The following is a 10,634-nucleotide window of genomic DNA, read 5'->3' as shown; positions in this document are numbered from 1 at the left end:
AGGGAGAGGGAGAGGGAGAGGGAGAGGGAGAGGGAGGTTAAGGATGCCAAAACTGGAGTCATGTCTCACCCTCCTCTGGTTCTGGCAGGCTTTTATCCTCTTGCCGATTGGTGCCAGGTGCGGCCGGCCAGCCCGTGCTAATGACGTGCAGGTGATTCTCCTTTGTTTCCAGGGCGACGCTGATGAGGTCCCGGGACACGCGTCACAATATATATTTTTAAATCTAGCGTTATGTACTAAGGCACGTATTATATCTGTTAGTTTTCTTCTTCTTCTGCCCAGGAAATCTGGTCGCCCATAGAACCGTATAGTAAAAAGTTGTGAAATCTGACACGCAGATAGAGGACAGTCTCAACATTAACCACACCAAATTTTGAGTCTCTAACTCAAAAACTTTAGCACCACCATTTGTCTAAATTTGCACACAAGTTTGTGCTAAGAACTTTTGAACCATAAGAGCTAGAAACAATATTCGGTTTCACTTTATTTTGATGGTCCCTTTAACACACTCTATTGACTATAAGTAATGTTGCACCTACATTTCTACTAACTCTCATTAGTGTTATAGTGTATTAGTTGACTGGTAGGGTTAGGGTTAGATTAAGTTGACACGTTCTTGCAAAGTTACTTATAGTCAGTAGAATATCTGTTGGGAGACCAACACAATAAGGAGTTAGTAGATATGAAGCAGACAGTCTACTAATACTCTTATGAGAGTTTGCTGACGTGTAGTTGCAACATTACTTAGTGTCAGCAGAATGTTCAAAAGTGACCATCAAAATAAAGTGTTACCCAATATTCTTTTCCATTTGATTTTGGTCAAGACTATGACGTCATTTTCCATCATAAAATATTTCCGCCGTTTTGAATTTTTCCAAAAAAAAACACTATTTCAAAATCCTCCTAGACCATTTGTCTGATTTTCGTGAAAATCAAACTATATCATCTTCTGAAAATGTCGACTAAAAACACATGGAAACCAAGTTGATCAGTCAAACCTTTTCCGAATAACATGCGAACGAACTTGTTAGTGAAAACATGGAAAGTAAAAAAATTTAATCAATTGTGGGGAAAGAGTTCAATAGATTTAATACAGTATTTAATAGAGTATTTAGGCTGTGCAATATGCAATATTAATGTGCAAACATATAACACACAAACAAATTTGTTGAAGAGCTCACCAAAGTGGGGGCATGAGGCTCTCTCTGCAATGCTTTAGCTTATTCAGACCAAACTTGACTTGTGTTATGACAACCTTGCTGTGAGGTTACTGGCACAGTTTCAGTGCAGTGCCAACTAGTGGTCAGTAGATATGAAAAATAGCTATTTTTGTTTATTACTTCTGAATGGTTAGCAATGACCATTTTGAATTTTGTCTAAAAACGCTATATTTTATGAATGCATTGGCATATCGTTACAAAACTTGGTATGTGTCTTTTGCACCATGCGCTGAAGGTAGGCTACTCAAAAGTTTTTTATGGCACACCACCTTGTGGTCAAAATTGATAATTAAATTTCAATAAATGCTAATCACTGACATCAAACCTCAATGACTACATTTACATGCGCACGAATAATGCGATTATTTCCAATAATCAGAGTAAGGACTTAATCGCATTATGATGTTTACATGTCAAGAGCAAAGCTCTTCACTCCCGCTTACATACAATTTCCATTATTCTTATTATTCGCTAAAAATTGTGGTTAATTTTTTACTGCCATTATTCACATACGCCACTGGACAGCACAAATGATGGACTCAGAAAGAGCAGGTGTGTTACTGACCGCTGTTTTTATTTATTTACGTCTAATGCATAATGATGTATGGCTGTATTCCACGCTTTTTCCACGCCATAGAATTTGTTGCCTATACGCTGCCGTCGCGTTCTGCTCGCCGTTTCTGGATGAGGGTAAGAAACAGAGACTGGTGGCAGCTAGTTGTGTTTTCTCCAGAATGCGATGCTTTCTTCCCCGCCATCCTTTCTAATCTGCGTATTATTACAGGTGCGTGTCACGCCATTCATGTATGTCACAAGCGCATGCGCACTTAGGTCAGAGCTCCTCATTCCCTTTGCTTCTCATTCTGACTCTGTTGTGTTTGGCCCCTTAATTGCAGTTTGCAGCTATATTTTTTTACATCCGCTTACATACACGATCGCTTGTTTCTGCTTCTTCTTCGCCTGTGTTTGATCCAGAGATGAAGTAATCTTTCAGAAGATGTGCAATAGCGCCTCCTACCATAACAGTGAAAACACGGAAAGCTGGAAAACCCTGTCAATGGTGGGGAAAGAGTTCAAACATTTAATAGAGTATTTACTGTTACTACTACTAGTTTTCTATTAGGTTATATCAAAGTGCATGCGATTGCTGATTAGTTTATTGGAAATTGTTTAAATCTGCACATATAGGTTTTCCAACTGTCAAAAGGAGATGCACCAGGCAAATACCTCATATCATTCCTTCTCTGTTATTGCTTGACTGCTGAATCTCCATGGTAATTCAACCAAGATGTTTCTGCTTTCCCCCCCCTCTCTTCAATAGGAAAGTCAATAGGTGAAGACTTTTATGTCTCCTTTGTGTTTGAAATCCCCACAAATCATTTCAGTTCCACAAAACAGCAATGAACAGATTTCTCTGAGCCTGCCAGAGGATAAAAGTATAAACGAGATCAAAAAACTTATAGCAAGGATTGATCTTCGTGTGTATACTGCATGGGGCTTTCTTTTTTATTATTGACTTTTTGTTTATTTTATCATCCCTGTAGCGTATTTTACGCAGAGGCTCACTTTTAAGAGAACTGGCCTTTTCCACATTCTTTACAAATTCTTTCTAAAATGCCTGGCAAAACAATATAAAATCAATTCCATCTATTAATGTGGAAACTTTACCATCATTTCTGTAACTGACATACATGTTGTTCATTGCATTAATGAGCAGGAAAAGCACTGAACGGATGCTAGGTTCAGTGAATGTCAGTAACCTGAGGCGGTGTGGAAGCGCTCTTTCAATTTTAACACCCAGCATGAGCCACAGTGTAGAAACAATTTTCACATGGAAATGGCTAGTAATTTCACAAACAATTACAAAGAAACCTCAACATAAAACATTGAATTAAACATGACATTTTGAAGTAGAAAAACTGAAGTAGTGTTTTCTTGTAAGATATACTCTGATAATCTTTGTTTTATTTCTTTCTTTTTTTTTTTCTTTTTTTTTACAGTGTATGATTTATTTTTGTATTTTCCTGTTTCTGATTTTTAACCACCAACTTTCTACAACACGGTCCCCACATTATATTTTTAGAAGAAGAACCACATCAAATAAAATCACAATCGTGCCAACTTTCCCCACTTGACAAGATAATTATGAGGGGCATGATATAAAAGTATCAAATATACAAGCAAGTACAGGCTCATGGATGCCTGCGAGGGCAATGAGAAACCAAAATAACGTTTTGCGTCATACTGAAAGGTGAACTTGAAACACCCATTCAATATAAAACAACACTAAAATGAGCAAGAACTCAGAAGAAAACATTTCTGGCTTTCTCACAGTGTGTTTAATAAACATACTAGCTAATGATCATTATGATGAACATCTGGTGGTTTGGATTCCTCCATGGCCTTTAATAAATAAATGATGTATAATCATTTCAGCTGAGGAAATACTCCTAAGCTCAAAGAGTAACAACCTTCGTGATTGCAAAAACTTAAAATAAGGAACCTCCTGCCCATTCACACTCTCCAAATCACATCTGCACATCATTATGCTAATTAACGTACGAATCTGAAAACGTACCCATTTGTGGGTGTGCTGTGCTCTGAACTGACATTATTATACATTATAATAATTGTGCAGACTTACCTTAAAGAGAGGGATGTGAAAAGAAATGAGAATGAGGGCAATATTGAACTCCTTGTTCCAAATGTCTACTTGGAAAATAAAAACACCTTGTCATAACAAACAGAAAGACTATCACTGTGTCAACAACTGCAGTTAATGCTTTTTAAATAAAACAGTCTGTAGTCTTATGTTTGTCATGATTATAGACCCATGCTTGACCTAACCACAAGCTCTACTCCTTGGCACAATGGTAACCTCCTCAAAAATGCAGACATAACAGAAACCCCTTTAAAACCGATCTCCCCCTATATTAATCTTGTGCAAAAAACACATCATTTCAACATGTACTCCTGGAGTCTAAAGCAAAGCATGCTGGAAACTATAGACTAGCTTGACATAACAGTATTCATAACAATCAAATTATCTTAACAGTTTTCTGAGTAAAAAAGTCATACGCGAATAGTACAGATTACTAGATTTTTACAATTAAAACCAACCAATTGTTATACATTAAGTAAAGTCAACTAAAAAGTGTTAATTAGGACATTTGTTAGGTTTTACGGTGATGGTCATTGGTTTATTAGATTTATTATGGTCAGCTTATAAATTTTATTTAGAAAGGCAGCATGTGAGAATGACACCCCAATCAAATCTTTAAGATGATCCAAGAAATGTGTTTTCAATAGTAGTTTTCATAATGTAAAGACTAGTCATAGAAAATTTACATTTTCATGACTAAATATTGCACTGTAAAAAATGTCCACCTATTTCAAAAGTTTTGTGGCTGCCTTAAATTTTTAAGTATAAACAAATTACAAATACCAGTCATTTCAACTCACTTTGTAAAATCCTGACTGGCACTGAACTGCTCCCTGTAAGCTGATTTGACTTTTCAGTATTAGTTGTTTCAACTAATCATGTCAAGTAAAAAAAAAAAGTAATCACTTGTGATTCACAATGGTGACCATATAAAAAACAAACAAAAAAAACAATCATGCTGCAATGCATGCTGGGATCCATGGATGAGTTTTGTACTATGCTAGTACCCAGCATGCATTGCAGCATGAATTTTCTTTTTTTTCTTGTTTTATAATGGTCACCATTGTTGAGGTTCATAAGCTGATTCTTGATGTCTATGTGAGTCTAGCTGCTTCCATAGATTAAAATTTTTTGTGGACAAACTGTTTAGAAAGTCCTTTATATTAACTGACTGTCACAGAACCACTGGCTCTTAGAATCACTCTTACTATAATCAATACAACATCCATTTAATCAGAGATTAGACACACAATGAGATCAGTTCGCTAACAGATTATTGTCATTATAAACATATAACAACCAACTACTGATCATTTTCTCTGGGCTTTTGAAATATGTTTGAGGAACACATGATTACAACAACCAGAGAAAAAGAGGAGGGAAAACAAAACTAAAACAGAAGTCAAGGGTCAAGAGCCCAACTAAAGCAGACACTGATCTCTAACATGGTTACTTCAATTGAAACAATAAATCAACATCTAAACCTTAGTTAATTCTCAATAAGATCTTCTGTAGATGTCTGACAGAAATAAAGTCAGTCTGGTTATTAAAAGTGGAGCTGGTGATGCTGTTTGTAGGGTTGTTTACTCAGATCTTGAGAGATTTAATGTATTTTATTTCAGTTGATTTCATCTAAGGCTGTGACTAAAGTTAGTTGTTCTTGTGTTTCTTCTTCTTCAGTGATTATGTTTGTTAACAGCAAGTGTTCATCACTAATGCTCAATTATTACTCAATTAATCACATAATTGAAATGTATATCTTATTTTAGTGAACTCAACTGAAATAAGTTCAGAGCACTCATAATTGTTAGTTTTAAAAACTTAAATGGTTTAAGGCAATAAGTTTACTCAAAAAGCTTGAGTTAACCTAACTTGTCGGGTTTTACAGTGCACAAAAATAAGTCGAGCAAACTTTTAAGTTGGCTCAACTTTTTTTTTTTTTTTTACAGTGTACCAGTAAGTTAGAACTTAAAATGTTAAGTTCACTGAATTAAATTGGTCTCCTTGAATTTCAATAACATTAAACTGACTTAAAAAATCAAGTTGAATCTAGCATAACTTACAAAAAAAAGTTTTTATGAGTTAAAGTAACTTTAAAACATAAGTTGTCATGACTTTTTCATCATATCATTTTTTACAGTGTGTTTGTTTGGAAAGTTTCTCTCAGGACTGAAAAGGTTAATTAAAGAAAAGCATAATGATTAGTACTATACATGTGAAAAATATGTTTAATATCACATACTTGTCTTTTGGATTTCTTCACATGAAATTTCCTGTCAAACAGGAAGGAACTTTCTAAAGACAAGTGGTTTGAAGAAAGAATGGATGGAAATTTCCTTACTTGGAGTGCAAGAACTGTTATGAACTACCGTTATGACTGGGTTTCTGTACGTGCCAGTATATGTTCTGACATGCTTCTGTAAACCACAGGTCATCATGACTGTTGTTTCTCTCTCTTCATATTTGATTGCTTGATTCTGCCCCAGGTATACCTTTTCTCTAAAGAGGGAGTGGTGTTTCCTGAAAATCTGAAACTTTTGGTTTTGATTTGATTCAGCCATACGTACATAAAATAAATGCACTAACATTCATAAAGAGTGAAGAGTGCATTTTTTAGATTTACAGATTCATGGGTTTTCAGTCTCCTTAAAGGATTTATCTGACATGTATTAGTATTAGGTCATTTATTTTTTCTTTGTTTCTATTTTTGGAGCAGGAGTACTGACATTTGGAAAACAACAAGACATTTAGTTTTTTTCTCTGTCTCCCCATGCACATTGATTTAATTTTGAGGATTTCTTCTATATTTTTTTTTTATCCTTTCCTTTGGATAGTTTTGTTGTTTTGCTTTGAGTTGGAAAGCAGTATGTTGGCCTGTTGGTTCAGGTATGGTATCTTCTCTGAAAACATTACTTTTCCAGGAACACTTCATTCCATTCCATGTCTCCCAAGACAGATTTTTGGAAGACTCTTCAGAACTTGGATGAGTTTCAAGTGGTAATATAGTTCATGTAATCTCTATCCTACAGTGAGCTGATCTCAGCTTCTCTTCTTATTTTTAAATCTCTCAAAGCTGTGTTCACAAGTATGATTTTATGTAATATTGTTGGATTTAGATTAAGGAGAAGGAAGGATAATCCCACTAAAAGTGCAGCTCCACGGACAGCTCACACATTCTCATCACCACATGCCTCCTGCATTGCCTCTTTTGGAGAAGAGGTTGAACATGCTGTTAGCAGGCAAACATTTTCCATTGGCATGCCAAAGAAAAAGCAACTCAGGAAAGTAGGGTAGGGTGACTGCTCTGCCAATCAAATTTGAGGATGAGAACTAAGTGTTGTATAATAATTGATAAATGATTTAAATATGGACACTGTGTATAGTTATAACTTAAGGATTCCACAGTTTAAGTTCCATAACAAATAATAGGCTCACTGAAAATAATAAGTGCAGAAGTGTGTATGCAGCAGTTCAGACATAATGAAGGCCAAGCCAGGAAACTGGTGGTTGAGAGTAGTATTTAGCCTCCTGGATTAGATAAAAACCAGTATAAATTATATGAGATAGGGATAATAGCTGACACTACAGCATGATAAATGTACGAGAACTCTAGCTCGATTATTTTAAATATATTGTGTAGCATTGTTTGTTTTGGATAAGCAAATGAAATGTCATTGCAATGAACATGGTGGGAAGTAAAGAGAGCACCATTGTTTGTAAAGCTTCTAAAAAAACAGTAGGCTAAGCCAATCAAAATGAGTGTACTCTAAAAGATAGGTAGTTAGGAAGATATACACTCTAAATTGCTTAAGGGGGCTATATATAGGATATACTTATATAATATATAATTTAATCTGACCAATAGCAGTTTTTCAATGAATGAAAATCTTAATTAGGTTGCAGTGTCAAACTACATCAATTAACACAAAATAAAATTAAGCACTAGAATACACTCTAATTTATATAATAATAATTAATAATTCCTTACATTTATATAGCGCTTTTCTAAGCACTCAAAGCGCTTTACATTGTGTGTGTGTGTGTGTGTGGGGGGGGGGTATCCTCATCCACCACCAGTCTGCAGCATCCACCTGGATGATGCAACGGCAGCCATAGTGCGCCGGAACGCCCACCACACACCAGCTTACTGGTGGAGAGGAGACAGATATGGGGATTGTTAGGAGGCCATGATGGTCAGAGGCCAATGGGCGAATTTGGCCAGGATGCCAAGGTCACACCTCTACTCTTTTCAAAAGACATCCTGGGATTTTTAATGACCACAGAGAGTCAGGACCTCGGTTTAACATCTCATCCAAAGGACGGTGCTTTTTACAGTATAGCGTCCCCATCACTATACTGGGGCACTAGGACCCACACAGACCACAGGGTGAGCACCCCCTGCTGGTCTCACTAGCACCTCTTCCAGCAACAACCTAGTTTTTCCCAGGAGGTCTCCCATCCAGGTACTGACCAGGCTCAACCCTGCTTAGCTTCAGTGGGCAACCAGTCTTGGGCTGCAGGGTGACATGGCTGCTGACATATAACCGAATTGAACACATGATGGTTGAAAATTAAGATTGATGTGCCAAAGATGGCACCAGTAGGCAATTTCACTACTTCTGCAAACTATCTAAGACGTGCTTACATTTTACAGCAACCAGTTTGCCATCTGAAAGAGTTTTTTTTTTAGTGCCAGTGGCAACATAGTTTCATGCCACAGAGCATCTCTTAAACCAGAGCCATTGGTAGACTTGTGTTCTCAGCTAAAAATGTGTAAACCACTTGCATAACCGTATTTCACAGAGTAAGATGCAGCTGAAGCTGTCAGAATGCACTTTCTGTAGCCATTTTGCACTCCTTTTTCACATTGTAAGAAGTAGCCCTAAGTCAGTAGATTTTTTTTTAAAATTGTGTTTTGTACAAACATTTCAATTCTTTAAGTAGTTCAGAAGAAAATCAGTTTCTCAGTTTGTGTAAATCCATTTGGGGTTTAGAATATTTAATTTTTCCACATTAATTTCAAACATCTATTACAATTATGTGGTAATTTTTTTCAATAAAGGTACAGTGGGCTATGTAATATTGACAGCAGCTAAAATGGTTCAAAATCATGACAGTCCAAATTCAAAATATTGTAGAAAGTTGTTTCTCTCGCCCCTTCCCTCTCAGACTCAATGCTCATATGGGTTGCCAGATTGAGGAAGTGCAAAGGCGACAAGTCTTAAGTTCCTTGCACACTGAGACCAAAATTTTCATATACGTTTTTGTCTTACTAAAAATTTGTCATGCACAGAAACCTTGCACACTGAGTCCAACGCTTATTAATTAATCCGTTGCAAAAAACAATACAAAATGGAGTCTTCAAGCAGTGAGGATGATTTTGTTGTCCTCTCTCTTCTTAAAAAGAGAAAAAGATAGGAAATATTGGGTCCATCCAATCATGAGATAGCATAGGAAAGTGAGTTCCACTTCCTTATTAAGGAGCTGCGGGATTAGGCTATCCCAGAAGATTCAAAGTTTACTTCAGGATGTCAGTGGCTCAGTTTGATGCTTTATAGCGATACTGGAGCCACATATTGAAAAGAAGACCACCGATTTCTGTGAACTCAGTGTGCAAGGACCCATACAGGGCTTTGTGCTGCAAGACAAAGTGGATCATCTTGTCAGATGCCATTCTAGATTTTGGCTTTCGCTTTGTGGCTCTGAATTGTCAAAACACCTCTCAAAATGCCAAAAACACAGAAAATTAAACCCGATACAATTTTATTTTATGACAGATGAAAGTTTCGGAGGCAGTGTGTATACGTGATTGACTCAATGTGAGGTCATTATTATTTTAGCATTAAAGAACTAAAGAATCTAAACTGCTAAATAAGAGACTGAAGATTAAAATAACAGAACATTAAAACTATCATTTCAAATAAAGACTAAAATCTGAAAAAAATAAATAAATAAAATCTTCAGCAAGATATTTACTTTTGCTATGGTTAAATGTTCGGCAATATTTTTTCCACTGTGCTGATATGGCAGCTAGTAAATACACTATTTTTGTCACACTAGAGTATGTGGAAACTTTTCATTGGTTGTGCATGTGTATTACAAATAGCCTCATGTTAGGTTGTGCCCTGTTGACTCCTATACATCTCAAAATTTATTTCTTCACAGATTCACAATTCAGAATTTCTCACAATTGGGATTTTATGTTTCACAGTTTTAACTTTTTTTTTTTTTCTTTCAGAATTTCAGAAGTTTGTATCTCACAATTTTGAGTTATATTGTAATTTTGTTTTTTTATCATGAGCCGGAAACAAGCTTCCATAGAAACATGCCTGTGTTTAATGTGTGTTTAAAAGCATTTTTCAAGAGGCCATCAATTTTCATTATGTAAATATGACCTGCTTGCAGAAGTGGTTCAGTTACGATTAGTTCGAATATATCAATGTTCAGCTGGAGTAAACATGTTCATGCAAATGGAAAGGGACTGATGATAACTGAGACCATGACAATGGTTGTATTGCAAGGTGACACATGCATATTATGAAAAGGAGTGAGCAAAAACATTTTCCACATTTTGTGTGAGGAGGAATTCAATTTCTGGATAAACAATGGGTTAAATGTCAAACAAATAAACCTTTAAAACAGTATAGTAGCCTGCCAGTGACACTATTGTATTTTGGGCATTATCATCTTCATGGAATTATTAGAAATCAAATGTAACATGAAATAGAACAGTTTAGAAATAGGTCTAAATC

Source organism: Onychostoma macrolepis, chromosome 05, assembly GCF_012432095.1.
Source record: "Onychostoma macrolepis isolate SWU-2019 chromosome 05, ASM1243209v1, whole genome shotgun sequence".
Lineage (NCBI taxonomy): Eukaryota > Metazoa > Chordata > Actinopteri > Cypriniformes > Cyprinidae > Onychostoma > Onychostoma macrolepis.
Note: the sequence above shows the minus strand (reverse complement) of the source record.